This window comes from Vespa mandarinia, chromosome 11, assembly GCF_050613455.1.
Source record: "Vespa mandarinia isolate Hongniang chromosome 11, ASM5061345v1, whole genome shotgun sequence".
NCBI lineage: Eukaryota > Metazoa > Arthropoda > Insecta > Hymenoptera > Vespidae > Vespa > Vespa mandarinia.
Genome location: NC_140820.1, coordinates 6865270 through 6889000, shown reverse-complemented (window position 1 = coordinate 6889000; position 23731 = coordinate 6865270). Strand labels below are relative to the sequence as shown.

At 30.4% G+C, this 23731-nt stretch overlaps 1 protein-coding gene and 1 long non-coding RNA gene across 2 annotated transcripts in view; one reads left to right on the top strand and one right to left on the bottom strand.

Moving 5' to 3' along the window:
* LOC118450409 (uncharacterized) overlaps positions 1-13391 on the top strand; it is a 71106-nt gene extending 57715 nt beyond the window's left edge. The window contains exon 3 of the long non-coding RNA XR_014982685.1: positions 13065-13391. This is a non-coding gene — a long non-coding RNA (uncharacterized LOC118450409). The remainder of the gene's footprint in view (positions 1-13064) is intronic.
* LOC118450408 (uncharacterized) overlaps positions 1-23731 on the bottom strand; it is a 57090-nt gene that overhangs the window by 17295 nt on the left and 16064 nt on the right. The window lies entirely within an intron of this gene.

Sequence of the window (23731 nt, the reverse complement as noted above, 5' to 3'; positions counted from 1 at the left end):
ATCCGACGGATGATTTTCAAGCACAAATTCTTTAATCAGTTAAAAACAACTTCGTCGACTCTCAACGACGAGTGAATAACTACGAATATCCACTGTCGTTTACGATACTTGGTTTAACTTCTAATGTTAGATATTTACAAGATAGTAGAGAAATGACTACTTCTGGTACAAGTTATTTCCTAAGGAATAAACGTAAAAGACGAATATTTTTAGTTACGACCGAAGAATATTATAGGAAATGTTTGAGAAGTTTCTTTTAAGTTGATTTAATGTAAGACAAAATCACAAGAACTGTTATACGTCTATTCGTTCTGAAAGACTCGCTTAAACTGCCATGTACCGCTGTAGCAACATCTTTGTATACAGTTTTTCAGGCCCTACCAACGTCAGTCCCTTCCCAAAAACGGGGGTGGGGATTTCGAAGTGGTATTGAGGAGAGAGAAAGAAAGAAAGAAAGAAAGAGAGAGAGAAGTGGGCAGGTATGTACAAATGGCCCACCCGTTTTTGGGGACCCTCGTTTCCGACCAGGGTCTGAAATGTCCCTTATTCTTGGAAGGAGAATGCTATTAAAAAGCATGCGAATTTCCTAATATTGACAAACATTATGCCGAATCTTATCGATAAGAAAAAAATAATCTTTATCGTTTTATTACAAATACTAATAGACATTTACAATATGAAGATTTATTGTATATCAAGAAAAAAATCATATGATAAGATTTACAATAATTTCCTTCCGATCCATGATAATTCGAGTATATCATTTGAAATAAAACGAAATGTATTAGGGATGCTTTAAACGTAATAAAAATTAGAAATTATATTTATTATTGATGATTGGATCGTTAACATGTATTATATGAAGATAATGAACGAAGGAAGATCCTATCGTCTGAATCGTGATCGTTAATTTTAATTATCCTAATCATTCTCATCATTCTTATTATAAAAAATATCTAAATATAATGCAATAACAAAATCCAAATGATTTATATTATCGATCCTAATTATTTGAACATAATTTAAATCAACTTTATTTCTATATCAGAAAATATAATAAGATTTAAGAATCAGAATAGAATATGCGTGAATGAAATACGGTATTTTAAGAATCAGATGATCACAAAAGTTTATGGTCGAAAAGAATTTCTATTCAATGGTGTGTTAGCACTGTTTAAGTCGATTACTTTTTCGTTGCATCAGCCAACGTCGTAAAGAAGGGTACCACTCAATGATCCTCTAGTGGATCAAAGGAGGGTGAGAGAGGAGTAGTCGCGTGCTAAACCGGAAGAGAGAAAGAGAGAGAAAGAGAGAGAAAAAGAGAGAGAGAGAGAGAGAGAGAGAAGGGAAAAGAAGTAGCAGGAGGCATGCTAAAAAGCCGACTTATCCGTGAAACTTAACTTCCCGTTAGACGCTAAACGGTTAAACAAACTCGGGGAGATAGAGGGAAAGGGAGAAAGAAAGATGGACGTAAAAAGACGTTTTTATCCGGATCGCGGATAAAGGACCGAACGAAGTATGCAAGACAACAGAGAAAGAAAGAGAGAGAGAGAGAGAGAAAAAGAGAAATATAGGATGAGATGCACGTAGGTAGGTATGTTTACACGGGAGCATTATGGCGGATAATGTTTGTTATAGGCGTCTATGTTCTATGCGCTTATTCTCTCTCTCTCTCTCTCTTTCTCTATCTATCTATCTATCTATCTATCTATCCATCTATCTATCTATCTCTCACTCTTTACAGTCAGGAGAGCCGAGGCTATCCGACGTTAAAAGGCCAGTCTGGTCGATCCGCTTACGCCGGATGAGGCTCAAATTGAGTGAGAGATAGTGAACTCTCGTGCAACTCGTTGCATACACATCACACATACCAACCGATGTGATGACGACACGAGTATAGGGCTGCTCGTTATCTAGGCGACAAAACCATGATAACGTTCAAGAACATTCGTTGCACCGAACCACATAGAACTAGACAAAATTGTCTCTCTTTCTCTTTCTCTTTCTTTATCTAACTTGTTCCAATTGTATTGTACATATATATGTATAAACATATATGTATAAAAAACATACACACACAGATAACAAACACACATAGAAAAACAAACACACATAGTTATATTCATATATCAATTAAACTTGAAGAATCCAAGTCTAATATCGTTGGAAACTTTAAAAATTTTCTCAGAAATATTACAAAATGCGTTTTGGAAGAATCTCAATTTAATTGAAATAGTCGAATCACTTTTATTATTAGCACATTCCATGTGCAAACCGTTTCTCGAACAAGTGCCATTTTCAAGCCGCGTTTAAAGGAAACGGTAAACGTTATAAACTTCGTTGAATATGTAGAAGTTGTTAATTTTTTTTTTATTTTTTTAATTTTCTTCTTTCGTTTTTCTTGTTTGACAAGTCGAATAATAATTTATTTCTTTATGGCAAAAGTAAATGTCGAAGTTATAAAATCCACAATATAACAATAAATTGATAAAATACATTGATAAAAAAGTAATCATAAATCATGAATTGATAAAATAAATGGATAAAAAAATTTATTTCGTGTTATTTAAAATATACGAGATTTGACGGGGAAAAAGATTAAAAGATATTTTTAAAATTTCTCCCTATTCTTTCTTTTCTTTTTTTGTCTGAACGAATTGTTGGCTGTATTCTGTACCATTAGCTGTATTTCTGACAAATTAATTTTTGTATCAAATCGATAGTGCTTGTGTAATAATCGTTGGTTTATATATGTATAATTTTTTTTTTTCAGTGGGGGAGGAAGAAATTTTTTTCTAATTTCGCATAATCTTTCTTCTTCTTCTTCTTATCTTTGCTTTTTCTTTTTTTACTATTTTGTCATTTTTCAAAGAAAAATATGAAGACAAATAAGGTATAATAAAAAAGGGTTGACAGATTTATGATTGTTGTTTCGTATTTGGTGAAAATCTTTCTATAAATTCCTTTTCTTTTTTTTTTTTTTCTTATTTTTCTTTGGATTTTATAAGGGACGTACATTTGAAGAAGGTCTACGAACAAGCGGCTCATTAAAAAATTAATAACATTTTATCTCAAAAATCTTTCTTTTTCAAAAAGGCGCTATTGTTCTTTTGTTCTTTTTGTGTAGCCATATTTCATAGTAACGACATAATGGTAGAACTCTTGGGGGGGTCTTTATAGTCATTGAACTTAAGACTGTATCCATTGAGGAAAACCTCGTTTAAACGGTTGCCCATTGAATGTAAGCATTAACAGTTAGCGCCCTTTCAGGTATTAACTAACCACGATAAATATCAAAATGTGTTGGTAACCTCTTACGTTAGCAAAAATTTTTAATTTTTAATTGTAAATGAAATTCGATGTACTACTAACGAATTTTTTTCTTTTCTTCTTTCTTTCTTTTTTCTCACTTCTTTACTTTTGTCTTTATCTTGAAAAGAAGATTAATAACAATAATAATAATAATATTAATAATAATAATATTAATAATAATATTAATATTATTAATATTATTAATAATATTAATAATATTAATAATAATAATAATATTATTATTATTATTATTGTCACTTTCTGAATGATTCATTTCGACTTCCTATCATTTATTGAATCTCACAAATTTCGTAAAACAATTTCGTGTTAACACGCATGAAGATTGATTCTAGAAAAATAAAAACTTCCCATTTATCAAATAAAGAATTGTATTAAGTAAAGGAATTGTATTAACGAAAATTATATTATAAAAGGATACATAATATAATTTTATACGAAGATCACATTTGTTTTACATCGGTACTGTCTGAATCGTAATTCGATGCAATTATATTATCTTCCAAACTTTGTATTACATTTCAATAATATATTTATTGTATATACATATATATAACAGTAAAATTTTAATCTATGTGTCGTTTCACGAACGGAATCAATTGAAATAAGGAACATTTAAACAAGAAAAAAACGTTTGTTTGTTTTTGAACGTACCGCCAAAACGAAAGGACGAATCCATCAGGCGTTTCTCGACACCGATCGCTTGTTAATACTCTCAAACAATTGTGGTGAGAATATTTCCACGAAAATCGGCCAGGTTTGTGTCAACGTTTCAAGAGGAACGTCCTGAAGCTTTCGGTAAAGCCGATTAGTATTACCACTCGAATCGTTTCAACGAAACACGGAAACTACGACAGAAACTTTCTTTCTCTCTCTCTCTTTCTCTTTCTCTCTCGATCTATCTGTCTATCTATCTATCTCTTTCATACTTAATCGTGTGCGTACCTTCTGATGAACATTCGATCAATAAATTTTGACGATTTTCTCTCTCTCTCTCTCTCTCTCTCTTTCTCTCTTATTCATAACGATATTAACAAATGAAAAAGGTAAAGAGCTTTGTTTTGTCCCTTCAACCTTTTTAAAAGCAAAAAAGAGAAAAAAAAAGAAAAAAAAATCGATAACTGGAACGACGGAATCGTGATCAGCCATTGAAAGAGAACATTTCGGTGTAATTTCGGAAAGTTCAGCAGCATTTTGGATGGGTCGATGCGGTGAATTGTTACTCTCTCCTGATATTTTCACGTATATATATATATATATATATATATATATATATGTATGTATATATATATATATTTCTACATACGTATTACATACATAGATGTGTATATGTATCATCGGCCGACCGGCCGGCTGGCTGGCAGGACCGTGTTAAGCCGATTAGCATTTCTGTTTCAACGACTTCGGCATAACGAGAAAATTACGAGAAAAATTCGCTCGTTCTCGGTGATGTTAAAAATGAACGAACGATACTTCTTATTTGTAGGCAGTATTTTTTTTTTATTTTCATTTTTTTTTTCTTTCTTTTATATTTATATATTTCTTTTTCCTGCTTTTTTTACTTTATTCTTCTTTGCAAATAAAAACATGATGGACATAAATAAGTACTTAAGTACGTATTTCTTTTTCTCTCTTTTTTCATCTTTTTTCCTGTTTTTTTCTTGTTTAATTATCATTTTCCTTTCGACATGTTATTTAGGGAAATGGAAAAGAGAATTTCCATTTCCCCAGTAATGAAATTAAAGTAAGAGAAATAAATAATATCTAACAGTCGTGTGAAATACTTTGATCATTAAATACTATGAATATAATCGTCTGTTTAACATACACACCTATGTTATTTATCGCGATCTTATCTTAACCGCACGCGCGTGAATTTTACATCAAACGAGTCGTTAATTATAATTACTCGGCGTTGTCGCGAAAAGGAACTCTCGAGGTGTGTTTTACGGATGAGTACGATTACTTGTATACGCATAAGTATGCATGTATGTATATATGTATGTATATATGTATGTATGTATGTATCTATATATTTATGTATGTAAGTACATATGTGTACATTTAAGCTGATGGCATTCGTCTGTCAAGATTATAAGATATCTTTTATAAAACATAATGGGTGAGAAAAGAAAATAAGCAAACAGAAGAAAAAGAGATAATGATGGTAATAAAAGAAGTGTGTGAGTGAGAGAGAGAGAGAGAGAGAGAGAGAGAGAGAGAGAGAGAGAGAACAAGAGAGAGTTGAGATAAAGAACAACAGTACGAACGCACGCGTCTATGCGATTAAAAGTTTATATCGTTAGTTAATTATTGGATTAAAATTGTGAAAATTAAATTTTTCCTATGATTGCAAGCAACACGTATGATAGTAATATTAAAGAGATTTATTTTATACTTCGCGCATTTCATTCTATATTTCTTATCTCATTTTTTTTTCTATTCGAAATTTTATCGTTCATATGATGATAATGAATAAAAAGTATTTATAGAAAACATAGATGATAAAAAGGAAGAAAAAAGAAGAGAGAGAAAGAGATGAATAGAGAAATGAAATTGAAATATGAGTAAAGTAAGATGTAACATTAAAAATTCAATAAATTTAAATAAGAGCAATAAATTATCGAGATAACGAGAAACGAGTAGAAAATGAGAAAAACAAGGCAATGAAAAAAAAAAAGAAAGGAGACGAGTAACGGGAAGAGGAATGCTTGTTGATTCGAATGAAATTAAAGAGAAAAAAAAAGAAGAAGAAAAAGACGAAGAAGAAGAAACAATGTTAAAACTTGAATAAAAAGAAATTCGAGTAAAAATGATACTTGATGTTAACGTAATAAAGAACAATGGAAATAAGAGAGAGACGAAGAAATTGAACAGTATTAAGGAAATGACTTAGAAACAACATCAAAAATATCCAATATAAAAATAATAGATCGCGCGAATGTAAACTTAGAAAAATAAAAGGAAAGATGAGATAGAGAAGTAAAATAAATTAGCGATAAAAAATGAAAGAGGGAAAAAAGAATCAAATAAATTTAAATTTGTGACAATGCAACACAATGTAAACAGATAAAAATAAAAAGAAAAATAAGAAAAATAGGGACGTTTATATTTACATACAGGTAAAGAAAGAAAGAAAGAAAGAGAGAGAAAAAGAGAGAATAGAAGTGTGATATACTAAATCAAGTATAAGAAACGATATTAAAAAAAAAAAAAAAAAATAAAAATAAAAAAAATAAAAAAAGAAAAAATAAACGAATGAACAAATAAAAGCGATACACCTACGGAAAAGAATTTAAAAATACGGATTTAAAAAACGAAAAATGAAAAAAGAAAAACAGAACTAAGAATAAAGGGCTCGTATAGAGAGAGAAAAAAGAAACAGACAGAAATGTATATATATATATATATATATATATATATATATATATATAGATAGATAGATAGATAGATAGATAGATAGATAGATAGATAGATAGATAGATAGATAAACAGGACTCCGATACGATGCTGGTTTTGCGCAAGTCTCGATGAACGACGTCGGAATAGGAAGAAGGGCAACGGTGTAAAAAATCCATATGAAGGTGAAAAGAGGAAAACCGGATGGGGTCGTTCGCTCGAAGTACGATGGCAAAAGGGTAGGCCGAGCCCTATGCGCACGCTTCTCTCTATATCAAAGAGAGAGAGAGATAGAGAGATAGAGAAAGAGAGAGAAAGAGAGATAGAGACAGAGACAGAGAGGTAGAGAGAGGGGGGAGAAAATGTAGTGGGGTACGACGAGTTTGCGCGTTTATTCCTCCTCCTGGTGATCAGGCTCCGCCCTGGTATTTCCCTCCTCCGAATCCCGCTCTTGCCCTTCGACTTCCTCTCCTGGACCGTGGTAGCTACCCGTACCGTGCTCTCCCAACATTACGCGGGGCCCTAAATGGCAGTCGGCAAAGTCGAGAAAGAACGTGGTGGTGGTAGTGGTAGTGGTAATGGTAATGGTGATGGTGGTGGGGTGAAGTGGGAGAAGGTAAAAAAGAAAGAGAGAGAGAGAGAGAGAGAGAGAAAGAGGAAGAGATAGGTAGAGAGGAAGAAAGGGATGAAGGATACACGAAATATTTGTCGGCACTATTTTAACCCTTAACTAATGAAAAACTGAATGGAAGTATCGTGAAATATTATTTGTTGTGTCTTTTATTTTTCTTTTTCTTTCTTTTTTTTTTTTTTGTTTTTCTTTTATCCTACTCTTTATTTTACTTTTAAACGTTCACCATTTTCCTTTTTATGTTTGTATTTTTCTTTTTTTCTTTATTTTTTTTTTTGTTTTTCTTTTATCCTACTCTTTATTTTACTTTTAAACGTTCATCATTTTTCTTTTTATGTTTGTATTGTTCTTTTTGTAGTTTTTATTCCTTTTTCATTATTTTTATTATTTATTTTTTTTCTGTTCTTTTTCTTTTCTTTTTTCCCTTTCAAGTTCCTCTTCGTATGAATGAAAAATTTGTTATTCAGATGAAATCATTGAAAAGGTAATTTCGTTAATGATTATATTATATTACTAGAGGATTTCGTAACGTTTAACAGTTATTGGATGATTAAAATTTTATAATTATTATGATGTAATTAGCTAGATAATTATATGTTAATGAAGAGTAATTTCAGATAAAATACAATAAGTTTTTCCATAATATGTACCGTTGCCTACTAGTAAGCAAGCAAGCAGGTAAGTACTTTTACTAAGAGCCATGTAGTAATAACTAAAGTATTTTACTGCGCTTTCTCTTTCTCTCTCTCTCTCTCTCTCTCTCTCTCTCTCTCTCACTCTCACTCTCTCTCTCTCTCTCTGTCTTTGTCTCTGTCTCTCTCTTACTTTCTTTCTTTTTCTTTATTTCTTTGTTAATAAATTTTTGTCTGTCTGGATAGCGATTAATAATATCGTACAAATACAAATAAATATTCCTCAAATATCTAAATTTATCAATATTAATTTTTATTTATATACATCAGATAATAATTAACGAATATTAGATCTATTAATTAATTTTTATCGAATCGGTCAATTTAATATTAATCGAGGGTTGACGAGGAAAAAAAAAAAGAAAATTATTATTTTTAATGTATTCAATTTATGTAATAATAATTAAATAAACTAAACTTGCAATCAATAATTGCTTTAATAATTATGTTTTTGATAGTTGTTAAAAAAATTTTTTAAAATCCTAAATTCCATCATTTCGATGAGTTTGACAATTTTAGTATTAAATATAACGTACAAATGATTTTTTTTTCTTTTTCACTGCAATTACGATTAATAATTAAATATTAATAATTAATAATTATTTTTTTTTTCCTTTACAATTACAAGTATTAGAATTTAGTTTATTGTTTTGCTTCTATTTTAATATATTTAATCATGACATTTCAATTGCTGATATTAATTAACAATAAACAATAATCGTAATTTTTTCAATTCGATTCGCTTATAGATTCATAATTTCATTGCTTCATCTTCGAATTCCATTCTACGGATCGAGCGTAAGAGCAACCGGTTTATAAAATCTCATCTCATCTCTTTTCCTCAAAACGAAAACGCTCGAAAACGAAGCGTCTGATTCGTCGGGGAAAGAGTGGAAAGAGGGAAGGGGATTTTACTTATTGCCGCATATCGATGCTACGAAACTTTACGAGTATGCCAGCTGGTACAAGAATCGATTTCAAGTACGAATCATGAATTACGATTGGCGCCAAAATTCTTTGCAAATTTTCTTATGATCTTTCTCAATTTTTATGTATACGTATATAAGTAATTATATATGTATATATGAGACAACATACATATTTATATATGTATTATTTTAAAAGTGGCTTAAGTCTATTTTTTCTTGGGTTGTAAATTGTTTAAAAATGAAAAGATCACGTAAAATTATAACTATTATAAATGTTAATTTGATTTTTTTTTTGTTGAAAAATGAATTTATTTAAATAAACAGTTCATATAATAATAATAATAATAATAATAATAATAATAATAATAATAATAATAATAATAATATAATATAAATACGTGTAATAATATTGTATATTAATAATATAATATACTATATTAATAATAACAAATAATATTTTATATATATATTATTATTAATATATATATAATATTGTATTAGTATATAATAATATTATATTTTAAACATGCACATGTATTCATATCATGAATAAAAAATATAATAGAATGGAAATATCTTTGAAGATTAGACAAAACGTTTCGTAAGAATAAAGAATAAAAGAGAGAAAGGAAGAAAAAGAGAAAGAAAGATGAGACTTACATATGGCATGATCATTTTTGTCCTTCCACAAGGATGATAACTTCAAAGAAGAAAATTTATAATGTCAAAATCTCAAAATAAAAAATAGAAAAAAGAGACAAAGAGAGAGACAGAAAGAGAGAGAGAGAGAGAGAGTCCTTTTCCTTTACATTTCTCTTCTCTTCTTAAACCTCCACCCACTCACTGTCTTCGCTCTCTGGAATAACCAAGCCGTTAGTAATAAACGATACGAATTCACACGAGGAAGGTGCGCGCGTGCGCGTCTCTTTAAAAAGAAAAAAAGAGAGAATGAAAAAAAAGAAAGAAAAAGAAAAGGAGTAAGAAAAAAAGAAAAGAAGAAATAGAAGAAGAAGAAGAAGGAGAAGAAGAAGAAGAAGAAGAAGAAGAAGGAAAAAAAGGAAATATTAAACGTTCTCGTGAATTTACGAGGGTCCTTGTGAGAAAGAGAGAACAACCACCAACTCCGAGGATCATCCAGAGTTGGCCTCCGCGCTCTCTTTCTCTCTCGCGCTTTCGTACGTTCTTTATTCCCCAATACTCATCGTGTGTAACATGGTGGACTTCGAAATGAGTGGGGATAGAAATACGAAAGTGTAGAAGAAGGGGGTGAGAGAGAGAGAGAGAGAGATAGAGAGAGAGAGAGAGAGAGAGAGAGAGATAGAGAGAGAGAGAGAGAGAGACAGAGAGAGAGACAGAGAGAGAAAGAGAGAGAAAGAGAAAAAGAGAGATAGAAAGAGAGAGAGAGAGAAAGAGAAAGGTAGGACAGGGTGGGCCCAGGTTACCCCCTCGACGAATTTATAGAGGAGAAATTAGGAGGTTTATAGAAGCTGTGCGCGGTAGCTAACCGTAGATCATCATTAGAGGCCCAACTGGGCTGCTATGTGCGGATACATACATACATACATACATACATACATACATACATACATACATACATACATACAAACATATATATATATATATATATATATACATATACATATACATATATTCGTATACTTCGAACCTGGAATACATATTTACTGGCGTGGCTCGCTGAGCTCACACACAGGACAGGTATATAAACCCAGGATCCTCTTCGAGAAGACGAAGAAGAAGAAGAAAGAGGAAGAAAAAGGGTGAAGCTTCTCCTCTGCGTATACTCTGTTTCGTTTTCTTGTGATAGTATGTATATATGTGTATGGGTGAGAGAGAGAGTGGGAAGATATGTTTTCATGAAAGATAGAGAGAGAAAGAGAGAGAGAGAGAACTTCTCTGCGAGTATAAGCGAGGAATATCTTTCTCCGATGCGTTCCAACGTGACACCAACGTTGGATAAACTCGCCTTCAGGCATATCAGCTGCTCGCATACGCTTATTAACAGAATGGCCGCTTCTCGTTGTACTCTTGGGCCCGTGCTCGCTTATCCGATGACCCCGAGTGAAGAAAGAAAGAAAGAAAGAAAGAAAGAAAAAGAGGGAAAGAGAAAGAGAGAGGGAGAGAGAGAGAGAGAGAGAGAGAGAAGTAAAAATGAGCTTTCGATAGGAAGAGCAGAGCTTCTGGAAAAGTTATGGGTACCCAAGAAGTCCAATGTAACACCGGAGTTTGTTCCGAGGAAAAATATATGAATTTCAAATTCTTTCTTTATAGATATCCACGTTGGAGTCATGAAGTCGATGAGAGAGATTTTCTATTTGTGACGTTTGTTTTCCAAATTTTCTTTTCAAAAATATATAATTTTTTTTTTCTTCCAATTATCTCATCGTTCAAATCAATTCTAACTATATTTTGGTTATAATTAATGATTATTTATTTCTTGTTCTTTTTTTCTTTTTCTTTTTATTTATTCTCCCCCCCCCTTTATTTCGTTCCTCTTTTCGTTCGATTAATTGGAATTTTAAATAGCAATTTGTGTAATATTGATATTTTTAATAATTTATATTTTTAAATATGTAACATAATTATAAAGGATATAGTATAGTGTATAGTAGTATTGCATATAGAGTTACGTATACTAATGTAATATTAGATTGACCAATGATTAATATCGAAATTTTTATTATTCTATATCTAATATAAATAAGTCCAAGTATAATATAGTACAGTATAATATTTTTTTAGAAAAAGAGATAGAAAGAGAAAGTATAAAAGGTTACGTGTGTACTAATATATTATTGAGTCAGTCAATAAATAATATCGATATTTTCAGTTCAAAGATACCAATCAAACATTTCTTTTTTTCTTTTTTTTTTTTTTTTTAATTATTTAGATACAAAATATTGAAAATTTTTATTCAAACAGTAATTATTGGCCAACCAAATAAGAAAGTACTTAGGCTTTTCTTTTATTTTTCTCAAGGGGTTTATCTCGAATTTAGTTCTGTTCAAGTATGAAATATATTCTAGTGACTTTAGTTTTCTTATATAGCTACCTAATTTAGGTATGGTAGTATATAATATATGTAGGTATTGAATTTTATTGCAATAGTGAAAGGATGGCTGCCTCGAATCAAGGAATAACTCAAGGATCATCCTTTATCGAATCCCTCTGACTATCTAACTCGAACTATTAGAAAGATATAAAAGAACGTTACGTAAGCAATTGCCAATCTTCGTCGCTTTTGTACGTACATACATACATACATGCACACATACATACATACATACATACATACATACATACATACATACATACATAGGTAAGTTTCTAAATATTAACTTCGATCATTTCTCATAAAACTTTTCTAACGACGTGATCGACGTTTTCTCGTCTTCATATCTCGGAGCTTGAAATTAAAACAAAATAATAATAATTAATAATAATAATAATAATTATTATTATTATTATTTATTTTTGAATAAAATTTTTTCTCTTCTTTTCTTTTTTTTTCTTCTTCCAAGTAATATAAATTTTGAACGTAATGTTAATGATCCATCGACTCGTTAAAAATTATCTTTCGCGTGTTTCCATTGATCATATATATATATATATATATATATATATATATATATATATAAAGATCATATATATATATAAAAAGGAAAAAAAAGAAAATAAAAAGAAAGAAAGAAAGAAAAGAGAAAGAAAAAAAAATCGACGGCCACTCTCGTCGTAATATCGGTAAAAAGGAAATAAACGAGAAATTTAACACGAACGGTCTTGGTGTTAAATGGCGACAGAACCACGCCCAGAAAGACGACCCACCTAAATACCCCTCGAAAAGATTTTAGAACCTAATAATAATCGAATGAATTTAAAATCGATCCTGATCATTACTAGATCATCCTTTTTACTCGATCGATATATATATATATATATATATATATATATATATATATATATATATATACACATGTGCACGCGCATACGCACACACATATAACAAACATTTGGTAACTTTTTGGTAAACCAGTTACCCTATTAGAGATATTTTCTCTATAACAGGTTGCAGTTTGGTTGCTGATTTCTTGTGCAAAACGATTCCCGTTGAGGTTTACGACGAGGACAACGACGAGGACAACGACAATGACAATAACAATGACAACGATGACGACGACAACCAAGACGAAGACGATGAATGTAGGTGGGTAACACACAGATATCTACCTGGACCGTCGGTACGAGTACGGGCTGCCGCAGAAACAGTTAAATCTCTCGTGGTGGTAGCAAACACCATCAGTGCTAAGCCACAAATCCAGGCTTAACGTGAGCCTATGAATTGAATTGGTTAAAGCCCGCGTTAAACTGGGCTCTCTCCTCAGCGCAGTCAGCAAGAAGAGCCCAATATATATATTATATATATATATATATATATATATATATATATATATATTATATATATATATATATATATATATGTATATGTATATATACATGTGTGTATCTGTCTCTCTGTCACTCTTGTACTCGTTATCTTTGTCTCTTCTTTTCTCTATGTGCTTCCTTTAGGCCTCTCGTTACCCTATTTTTCGGTTATCCTTGTTTCACTATGCTTCTCTTCTCACTCTCTCTCTCTCTCCTCTCTCTCTTTATCTGTATGTATGTTTGTATATTTATGTGTACCTTCCTTTCTTTCTCACAAAAAAAATCCTAATTAGCAAAGCCAAAAAATTTATTGAGAGTTAATAGCATAGACACCCTTATTTCTTCACAACTTTACGGATTAACCGGATCACTATAAATACGCTCATTTACTATACCATAGAAAAATATTATTCAAATCCTGGCGTGTTCTGTCGATATTCTATATATCATCATTTTGGCTCTCTTCGAAATCCTAGTTCGTAATAAGGGTTAAAGCGAAATCTTGCTGACGATACTTTAAGTACTCTCACGTTTCAAAAGGTCCGACCTTTTGAAGATGAACCGAACTCCTTTCGTGCACTATTGTGCCCATAGACGTTTCCAAACTAGCGAATTTCTAACACGTTAAATTCGCAGAGACAAGGATTAGGATCCTTCTCAGCTGACCTAAGTATTTCTTTTTTTTCCTCTTTCTTTCTTCCTTTCTTTTCTTTTTTTCTTTTTTCCTTACCCCCATTAAGTTCTCCTATCGCAAGGGCCTCAAGAGATTAGAGGTTTGCATTGTAATCGTCACGTGCTCCTTTCTTACGTACTATCATGTATGATCGGTCACTTAATTTGTTTCTCGAAAGAAAAAAAGAAAAGAAAAAAGAAAAAGAAAATTGCTTTAGAATGTACTCTTAAAATACGCTTTATTAAATTAACAATAGAGATTTGTTAATAAACGAACAAAATTTGATAATAATAATTATGAAAGTATAACGATTTATGCAAAAATATCTAAGTTAAATATTATCAATGTGATAATTTCTTTTTTTTTTCGTTCTTTTCTTTTTGAGAATGTAGTCAAGTCAAAGCCTTGTATAACTCAAAATTGGTAAACAACTGAACGAATTTGATAATAATTTTTTTGTTTTTTCTTTATAAGAAAGTAGACAATTCATCGATTCATGTAATTCAATGTAATAATAATTTGTAAGTAACCGATCGAATTTGATAATAATTATAAAAATAAAACAACAATGTAAAAATATTTAACTTAAATATCGTCAATGTGACAATTTTTCTTCTTCTTTTTTTTTTCTTTCTTTCATTCATTTCTTCTTTCTTTCTTTTTGTGAAAGTAGACGAGCCATAAGTAACAGACGAACGTGCAATAAGAAGGAAGGTAAAAAAGAACGTACAAGGAAGGAAGAAAGAAAGGTAAAGGTAAAGGTAAAGGTAAAGGTAAAGGTAAAGGAAAGGGGCTGGAAAGAATAACGACCCATGTGTTTCCTAAGCAAACTAAGTTCACTCGTCGATCATTCGTCGTGCTGAGCAAACAAGTTTTACAGGGGCTGTTACAAACGAAATGCCAAATTGTAACAAACTGATCTATAACTAAATTACACGCTTTTCTGTCTGCGAGCCGTCGGCTAACTGCTGCAGTAGCAGCAGCAACAGCAACAGCAACAGCAACAGCGGCAACAACGGCGGCGGTAACAGCAGCGGCAGCAGCAGCTATATAAACACGTCAGCACCGTATTGTTGTACGTATCCTCCTCCTCCTCTTTTACGAGTCGACCTCCAAAGGTTCGAACTTTTCAACCATTGTACCATGTACCGCGCTGTCGAAAAACGTGACCCATCATTTCCTTCATATGTGTACGTCTAATACGTATGTACATATACGCCTATGTATAAATGTAACCCATCTTTTTATATCTACCGTTACATCCAGAGATACTTACATCTATATATGTATCTATGTATGTACGTATAAATGTGATCTTTCCCTTTCTCTCATATTTTCACATCTATATATTTATATGTATACATATATACGTACATGAGTACGTATATGGTATAAGTATTTTTTTTCTCTGCTTTTCGAGATTCCGAGCAAAATTCGTTTCCGGAAGCATGCCGAGTATTTTATCGAGAAATCGTCCTTTTCTCTCGCTGTGAGCACAGGTGTGTACTTCGGACACGGTCCAAAAGAGAATCTCATTCAAAGAGACACCCGCTGCGCGATCTCACGCTAAACTCTATCGTCTAGATTTTTGTAAAAAAAAAAAAAAAGAGAAAAAAAAGGAGAAAAAGAAAAAGAAAGAAAGGAAGAAAGAACGAAAAAAAGAGAAAAAAACGAAAAAAAAGAAAGAAAAGAAAGAAATCCTTGACGACAGATCAAGGAAAAGAAAATATTACATTCGATAGGAAGTAACTTCCTCCTTATTCGGATTATCTACTCTCTCTTTTTCCTTTTCTTTTTCTTCTTCTTTTCCTCTTTCTTTTTCTTTTTTTACTTATCTTATAAATGATGACTTCCTCGCGATATATAAAAATAGAAAAAGAAAAAAAAAGTAAAAGAGAAATGACGACAATTCTAAAATTTTCGACGTATGAATTAGGAAAGAGTAGGATAAACGAATCCAAATACAATCGGTTATGTTATCCTTGATCATAACAACCCCAATGGCGATCATTGCTCGAGTCCTCACGGCGTTCTCGCAGATGTCATTTGATCTATTTAAGAGAAGAAATCGTTTGGTAACGCGGAAAATCCTCTTACTCGATTATCACGAGCAGGGTAAGTAAGCAATCTCGTTGTTTCCGAACGAGTGCTTAATACAATCGAGAAAAAGAGAGAGAGAGAGAGAGAAAGACTTTTATGCCATTAGATCGAAAAGAAATCAAGAAAGCTAATACAAAAGAAATATATATATATATGAAAATATATGTATGTATTATATTATAAAATCATAAATGATATATAGAAAACATTATTAATTGATATCCTGTTATGAAAAAAAGAAACAAAATAATAAAATATTAAAGGATTAGACAATAGAAATTTGATCAAGTTTGAGACTTAAAACTTGAGACTTCATCAAGTTTCTGGTTGGATTTGCATTTGTCAAATTTATTTGCAATAGCATAGTTCATCTTTAATTTTATATAGAAATGTTCGTCATAAAACATTCTCTTATTGTACCAATAAAAATCATTGTTCCATTTTGCATTATAATTTATTTTTCAGATTAAATTTTTGTTTCATAAAATATTCTCAAATACGATGTTTATTTATTGAACGATTTTTCATTTTATTATTACTATGACTAGACCATATTCTCGGATTACTTTGTTATAACAAAATTGTTTGTATACAGCTTCCAAAGAATTTATTAGTCAAAGTCTTCCCGACTAAATAGATCTAAGCCAGACATTTTCTTTAAACTTATTAAGTATATAGTAGATTTTAAAATACTGACATTTGGTCATAAATATATCTAACAATAACGGTGAAAAGTCAAATGTGAAAAAGTCAAATGTGAAAAAGTCAAATGTGAAAATGTCGAATGTGAAAATGTCGAATGCATAGAAATTTTCAAAGAATTCTCTTAAAATCACATAAATACGTGCAATAATTCCAATATATATATATATATATTAGGTGGACCGGAAAGTAATGTCGCTTTTGCGCATATCAATATTTGATTGTGATTAAAAATAAAAACTTGTTAAAAATTTATTCGTTTGAATTTAATTTAAGAAAGCGACATTATTTTCCGGTCCCCCTAATATATATATATATATATATATATATATATATATATATCAATTATAATTAAATTTAATTAAATATAAATATTCCAATTAATTAATTAAATTAAAAATTTATATATATATATTAATTTTTGAGAAAGAATTGGTAAAATAATCTAACAATTTTAATTTATGTGTTATCTTTTATCAGAAAAAGAAAATTAAAAAAAAAATAAAGAAAAAACTCAATATTAATATTAAAATTAATTAATTAAATTAAAAATTGATAAATATATATATATCAATTTTAAAAAAAAAAATTAGTAAAATAATTTGACAATTATAATTTATGTGTTACTTTTTATCAAAAAGAGAAAATTAAAAAAAAAAAGTAAAGAAAAAAAACTCGATATTAATATTAAATTAATTAATTAAATTAAAAATTTATATATATATATATATATCAATTTTTGAAAAAAAATTGATAAAATAATCTGGTAAATTTAATGTTACTTTTTATGTTACTTTTTATCAAAAAAAAAAAAAAAAAAAAATTAAAAGGAAATGATAAAGCAAAATAAAAAATTAGTGATCAATTAACGTTCGGTGTTTGACAAACAGCTAATCCTCTCTTCTCTTAACACCAAGATGTCTCATTAGAACATAAATGACTTATGGTAATTGACATTTTGCATTTTCCTTGAATCGGTACCATCCATTACCCGTGGTATTTCAACTCATCGGACAATTTATGACATACTTTCCTTTCAATATCTTCGAAAATATTATTGGAAATATCTTTGAAAAACCAACTTAAACATCAACTATCTTATCGAATGTAACACATCATTCCAAAGAAAATAGGCAGTTTTCTTTAAAATATTTGACATATTTAACAAAAAAAAAATATAATGAATACAAAGATAATTACTATTACGTAACATTACATAGTAAATATATAATAAGTTCAACATGCGAGAAAATAACTCATCTTTCGTTACATTTCAAATTTATAAATATTATTATGCCAATGGCATATAAATATATATATACATGTATGTGTATATGTGTATTTATATGCCATTAGCACATATATATATGTATATATTTATTTATTTATATCCTATTGATATCCGTTAATATCTTCAAAATATTCTTCTATCAATAGATTGTAAGAGAAAGTTGTTTATTATGGAAAAGGAAGGTACATATATCTGCTTGTTTACATATGAAAAAAAATTACCATCATCAACTGTACATAAGTAAATGTCTCTCTCTCTCTCTCTCTCACTCTCTCTCTCTCTCTCACTCTCTCTCTCTCTCTCACTCTCTCTCACTCTCTCTCACTCTCTCTCTCTCTCAAAATCCTGTTAATATTCACATTCTGACAATCACATCGCAATATAGTTCCGTTTAAGCATTGTAAAAACGTTTAAGAAAATTTTACTAAAAGTTTGCAAAGATTTATTACACCTAGATAAGTTGTATTCTTAATTTATAAATCTAAATATGTAAATTTAAGGAATATCTATGGTTACACAAAAAAAAAGGATATTTTTCACCTGTAATGATTTATTGCCGTCTATTATACGAACTGAGAAATTTATTTTATGATTAACATTTTATTAGAACGTTTTTGGTGTCTATTGTCTGATATCTATTTCTAGAAATACCAAGAATATATTCCTGGTTTTCACAAGTTTTGGTTTTCTTATGGTTTCTTTTGTTAACTTAATGATTCTCAGGAGTAGACTTTCCCGTTTAGAGAGAGTTTTTTGTAATTAAAAATCAAAACTTGAATTATTACTAAATAATTCGATTCAATTAAATACATAATATAAATTTACATGTATACGTCTAATTATTAACGCAATATAACAATAAACTCCGTAATTTTTTTTTCTTTCAACGAAAAAAAAAATAAGAATAAAAAAAATAACAAAATTGTTAATAACGATACGTTTGATAGCATAATTTTGTCGAAATTATAAATACAACAATTTTCCACGAATTAACATGCATCCAATAATAATCCATTTAAACATGCCGTTATTCCTTTTTCAAACATACACTTGCATTTTTTAAAATAACAATCATTTTTTCTAAACATTTAAAAAAAAAATTCTCCCCATAAAAGATAAACCTTCCCCTCGTCATATTTCCCATCGTCTTACAGTTTTATTGTCGAAATATTCGATCAATTTCTTTTTACGTAAGTAACTACCATCATGGTCATTCTAACGATCATATAGATTCTTAATAAAGATAGAAAAGAAAACGATATAAAAGGAGAGAAAAAGAAAAGGCAAAAAGAAGAAAACGAGAGAAAAGAATGGAAAAGCTGAGGGTGGATTGACATGGTGTTGACGTGTGACTTCAATCGAAATACGAAGAACCTTTTATCCGAATTCTTAACAATGTTCCATGATCCACCTATCCTTGCAGAAAAAAAATAAAATGAAAAAAAAAAAAAAGAGAGAACGAGACAGAAAGAAAAAGAAAAGATCGAAATGGAGAATTTCGAGGACGATCTTTTCTATTTTTCATTACATTCTCTCTTTCTCTCTCTCTCTCTCTCTCTCTCTCTCTTTCTCTCTCTTCCTTTTTCTTTTTTTTCCTCTTCTATCTAAGATGGTCTTCTTGCTTTCGAGATGCCGAGGCGTGTCTCCGGTGCCTTTTAACCATTTGACATCGGCGACAAGTATTCTACGTTCTGCGGGCGTCCCTTTCGTAGGCGCAGATTCCATCTGACGCGTCAACTTGTCGGAGCACCTCGTTTCTCGAAAGTTGACCGACCGACGCGAGGCCGTGGACATAATCGAGTATTCGAGTCGAGGGCATCCTTTTCAAACTCCTTTTTTATTATTATTATCATTATTATTATCATTATTATTATTATTATTATCATTATTATTATTATTATTATTATTATTATTATTATTATTATTATTATTATTATTATTATTATTATTATTATTATTATTATTATTATTATTATTATTATTATTATTATTATTATTATTATTATTATTATTATTATTATTATTATTATTATTATTATTATTATTATTATTATTATTATTATTATTATTATTATTATTATTATTATTATTATTATTATTATTATTATTATTATTATTATTATTATTATTATTATTATTATTATTATTATTATTATTATTATTATTATTATTATTAGTATTATTATTATTATTATTATTATTATTATTATTATTATTATTATTATTATTATTATTATTATTATTATTATTATTATTATTATTATTATTATTATTATTTCTTCCCTACGAAGAAAAAGAAAAAAAAAGAGAGCGAGAGAGAGAGAGAGAGAGAAAGAAGGAAATAGAAAAGAAATTACTCCGGCTAACCGAGCAAATTTGATGCTTTCACGCTCCACACGAGAAACGATAAAAAGAGATGCTGTATCAAAAGAAAAGAAAAGAAAAGAAAAGAAAAGAAAAGAAAAAAAAACAAAAAGAAAAAAGGAACAAGACAAATAAAATGATGGGAGAAAAAAGATTTCGCGAATCTCTTCGAGAAGAAGCTAGGCGTGTTCTCTATCTACGCATACGAGCTACCAGATTGGATCGCATTCCGCGCATCAAGCAACCTCTGGCATTCTCGATTATCGAAAGATAAACGAGATAATCCTGGCTAGCTCGAAGAAACTCAACCAACCTGATATCTATTCTTTCTGTTATCCTTCGGAAAGACTGTCTCGATATGGATAAAAATTGTTACACGAAATCGATTCGATTCGATTTCGTTTATTCGTTATTCGCCATTTTGAACATCCGAATTTTTGGAGGAAATTTCATTTCAAATACAAGTACACTCATTCGATTTGGAAAAGTTCTTTCGTATCGTTTCATGAAAAAAATTCTTATTTATTAAAAAGAAAAAAAAAAAAAAGAAAAAAAAAACAATGTTTTAATAAAAAATTACGATACGTTTAGCTCCACGATTTTCTTTTCTTTTATAATGATCATAGAATTATATTCATAAAATTGATTAATGGAACTTACATAAATTAAAAAAAAATTCTAGGCAGGAATTTTTTCTGCCAATTACATTTCTAATATGTACGCTCGTCCTTATTGTTAAATTCTTCTTTTTGTCCATTTTATGAAAAAAAAGAATATTTATTTACTAAAGAAATATTTTCTCGAAATAAAATTTTATTATTGTACATTATGTTCCATGTTTTCTTTTTCCTTTATTTTTTTTTTCTTTTTTTTTCTTTTTACGATCATAGGAACCTTTTAATATGTTCGTACGCGATGGGATCCCGATAATGGGAATTTTCTCAAAGTAAGAAACTTTGAAAGAATGCATTTTTCATGAAAAAAATTATTTCTAACGTACATTTCTAATTCTACCGAAATGTTCTTCTGTCCATTTCATTACAAAAGAAGAAGAAAAAGAAACAGAAAAAATTCTTATTTATCAAAAAATAAATTTTCACAGATAAACAGAAGATTAAAGATAAGGAAAGAAAAAAAGAAAAGTAGCTATACGTTGGTCGACTTTCATATTCTTTTTTATTTTTAAACGATGACTAAAAACGTTCGTCCATTATTACAAAAATATTATTCTTCGAAATTGCAACAAATCGATGACTACTGTTATAGATAAAAAAGTGAAAAAGCAAGAGAAAAGCGAGCGAGAGAGAGAGATAGAGATCGAAAGAGAATTGGAGAGATGACATTGCGGTCTATTTTCACGGTTGGTGGCGACGGCCCATTGTAGTACCACGCAAGGGCGTTTATGGGGTTTTTGCGGGGGGACGGGGAGTTTCCTGCGCGCAAAGATTAGCACTCCCAATGGGATTAAACGGCCCTTTTCTCTACGGTATATATCGTGTGTGCCACGTGCTTATATGTGTGTATACACGCCCAACGAAACTCAAAGAGAGAGAGAGAGAGATACGGCAAAAAGCAAGAGCGAAAAGAGAGAGAGAGAGAGAGAGAGAGAGAGAGAGAGCGAGAGCGAGAGAAAGAGAGAGCGAAAACGAAGGATAGAAAAAGTGAGGGGAAGAGAAAATCGGTATGGGCTGGAAACGGTCTTCTAACGCGAACAAGCTCGTGCGAGAACTTCATGGGGGGTTTCTCGATGCCCCATGGGGATTCCTTCTCATATCTCTATCTCTCTCACTCTTACTCTCTTTCTTTCTTTCTATGTAGTTAATCACTGGCAAACGACTCGTTTATTGCTACGAAAATATCTAATTCCCTATTGCTCCTAAACGGTGGAGGAAGGAGAGAGGAAGGTGGTACTAATAGAATACCCGAGATTTTATCTAGCAAAGCTAATTTGAAATATCGATCAGGATTGGTCTTATCTATCGTTTGAAACGCGTGCCTGGTTGAGAGAAAAAAGAGAAAGAGAGAAATAGAGAGAGAGAGAGAGAGAGAGGGAGAGAGAGAGAGAGAGAGAGAGAGAGTAGATTTATCATAGTAATAAAATTTAAATTCAAGTTCATACGTCATCTCGATGGGTCTAATAAAGTGATACGAATGATGCGTTTAAATAAAGATAGTTAGATCAAGAAGAAAGAGAAGGGAATTATTTCGTTCGAGAAATGTTATGATCAAATTAGATTTAATTAGATACTTTTAGAAAAAATGATAGAAGAAGAGGGAAGGGTGGCGGGTAATGTTAATGAACATTAGAAATTAATCGAAACAATGAAATTTATCTTAATATTATCTCGATCGGTCTAACAAAGTCCATCGAATACGTTTAAACGTATAACTCTGTTTAAACAGAGATAGATAGATTGATAATAAGAGAAAAATCGTTTGTTCGAAGAATAGATTTATTGAATATCTTAAATTTGATTAAAAGATCCTTGAGAAAATTATAAGAATATTTAATAGAAATTGATAATTTAATTAAATTAATAATTTCATTTTAATAGAAATTAATAATTTAATTAAATTAATAATTATAATTTTAATAGAAATTGTTAATTGTAAATTAATAATTATTATCCAACAATTTTGTTTGATATATTTGCGATGATAATAAGAGCAGTGAAATGTGTAAATATTTGATATAGAACAAGAAAAAAGAATTTATATTCTTTGATCAACGATGAACGTGTTTTTAATGCGAAATGACGGCACAGTCGATAAGGTAGACATCGTGACAAGTGCGGTTAGGACTAATACGTGATTTAGAAAAGATCCATACGTCCGGTTCTCACGAGGCAAGGACGATCCGGACAATGAACCTAAGGGCGTAGGATTTATAGTCCTGCTAGACAGCGAATGAATGGAAACGGTGATCCACCCTCTTCGTTCGTTCACGACGACTTTCACCCCTCTGAATAAGGCTCGAATTAATTTATATTTCCTGTTCGTTCCAACCAAGGACATCCTTGGATTTTAAAAACCTAGTCGAATGGTTACGCTTAAACGTCTTGGGATACTACGATTAAAAAAAAAAAAAAAGAAGGGCCAACAACCTTATCGAGATCGCTCGGATTGGCTCCGGAAAAACTTGACCGTGATCCGAGATCATTCAGTGATCTTCTGGCC